The sequence below is a fragment of the Octopus sinensis genome, linkage group LG2, assembly GCF_006345805.1.
Source record: "Octopus sinensis linkage group LG2, ASM634580v1, whole genome shotgun sequence".
In the NCBI taxonomy this organism is placed as follows: domain Eukaryota; kingdom Metazoa; phylum Mollusca; class Cephalopoda; order Octopoda; family Octopodidae; genus Octopus; species Octopus sinensis.
The window spans coordinates 32,090,067-32,092,566 of record NC_042998.1 but is presented as its reverse complement, the minus strand read 5'-3'; positions in this window follow the sequence as shown (position 1 = coordinate 32,092,566).

The window sequence follows — 2,500 nt, the reverse complement described above, 5'->3', positions numbered from 1 at the left end:
TTACCTGATTTAATACCGCCAGCCTTTTTTGTCTGGGGAGCAAATAAAGGATCAGTGTTCAAGAATCGCCCGAAAATCATTAAATACTTACTGCGGAGAGACTTTTGGAGCACCTCGTATAAACGAATGTATGCGTGCGTGTGAGTATGCGCTTGTGTCTGTATGTCTGAAAATATGTTTTTATTAACATAAGTATATCCTGGGGTACTTTAAACCATAGAATCGCATATTTAAACTGATTATACATTCACAATTATTGCAAACATTGCGTACAAACGGATTATATCAAGTATGTTATTGTTGGTAGATTGAAATATGTCAGTATTTAAATTGTTTATAGCGTGAGCCGGAAAAACTCATCCTCCTGATAATTTGCTGTCAAATTTCAATTCATTTTAATTAAGCTGATAATGCTCTTCACTTGGTGTGGATACCTCAAGTCCCCAATTCCCTCCTCTAATAAATGTCCCCTTTTTGTGTAGCAAGAAAAAAGAAAGAAAAAAACAATATTACACAAACAATGATAATTTACTGAGGTGGTTAATGAGATTGAATTAAAGTTTACTTTTGCATTGTATTATGCCCAGATTAATACTAGATAATCTGTTGTTTTAGTTAAGGTAGTATAATATAGCTGGATTATATTATATGGGTAAAACAGCAAATGTTCATACAAAATATCAGATTAAATGAAAAGCAATAACATTGTTTTAAAAGACAACATTAAATGTTAAATAATTCTAGAAACATGAAACCAGTTCATTTAATATCTTGTTTAAAACGCTTTGATATTCCTTGAAGGTTATTCGCAAAAAAACAAACGAAAATTGACTTCAATTTTGTTTTTAATATTCGCTGTTGTAATTAACACATGCCGCCTCATCTGTGTTTTGTTATACTACTGGCTGTTGTCCTACAGTTATTCGATTCATACAACAGTTATTCGATGTATTAGTTTGAGACAGTGTCCGGGAAGTTCGTGCCGATTTATAGTAGCTTACCTTTCGACTTACCATCCCAGGCACTTCAATTCTGGGAAGAGGTTATTTTCAAGTTAAAGGAAAGATGGAGACGCATTGCGCAACAAAATGGTTCATATTTGGTTGATTAAAATGTAATGACAAGTATTTATTGACCATTTTCTTTCCTTTAAAAATCGGCACGAACTTTCCGGACAACCCTATAGTATCTTGAAGCAACCATGTAGAAGCACTGTCATTAGTTCATAGTTTATTATAACTCAAATTCGCAGCTTCCGCAAAGTGTGATATCTTACAAATACACGAAAACAGACGCTTCATGGTGTAGTTCAGGATAATAAAGAACAACTCCACCTTTAAAGAGTAAAAAAGAAAAAATAGTACAAGTTATAATCATGCTTATTGAAATTATTTTACTGCGGTGTTTAAAACGTTGACAGTTTTAAGCGCCAAACCTTCAATAATGACAATTCTGTAAATAATCTTAGATAATCAATTACATTTGAAACTTAGGCGATCATAAATTAAAAGCTGCTACTCTATTCATGGAGATGAAACAAACACCTTCTAATGTCAGTAAATAATTGTGAAATGCTAATGACAGAAGCAGCTGCGAAACATGAATATTAAATCGTTTTAAGCTTAAGAAAAATTGCCAAGTTAACTGAAACGACATTTGCGCATCACATGCTTCATCTAAATTGGAAGCAGTGAGTTCCAGCAAAAGCAACAGTAAAAATAAAAAATGAAAATGAACAAGAGAGCAAGCATAAATAAGAAAGAGAATAAGAGGCAAAAATTTCATTTCTAGAATTACTTAAAGCCGCAACATTGTTCATACTTTTCTACAGCTGAAAGTTGGATTGAATGCGATTTCATAACGAATCCGTAATATATTATATTTTACTATATTGAATATATCTCCCAATAATTGCTTTGATAATAAATGTGTCTGCCTTTATCTCATAGATGCTGGGAGATGTAATTTGTAAGGCATATATGATTGTAATTTAGAGAATTAAATTTGAAAGTTAACACTATTACAGAAACTGAGAACAAATGTTCCCAACACAGTACGTATTTAATTGAATACTTAAAATGAGAATACCTTCATGAAGTTCATTAATGATGTTATGGTTCTGAGAAATATAATAGTTTCTATGACCGGTACAGACAATGGAGTAACTAATAGAATGGTTAATAGTTGTATTCCAAAGATGTTAGTTATGTAGATCCATGAATAACTGAGCTCGTTTTATTAACGCATTTGTGCCTCAAAGTAATGTCTAAAAGCGTTTTTTTCCTTCTAAACAACTGTAACACTAATCTGAAATAAAGAAGTGTCATTCTACTATAAATATATATATTTCTTTATTGCCCACAAGGGGCTAAACATAGAGGGGGAGAAACAAGAACACACAAAGGGATTAAGTTGATTACATCGACCCCAGTGCGTAACTGGTACTTTATTTATCGACCCCGAAAGGATGAATGGCAAAGTCGACCTCGGCGCAATTTGA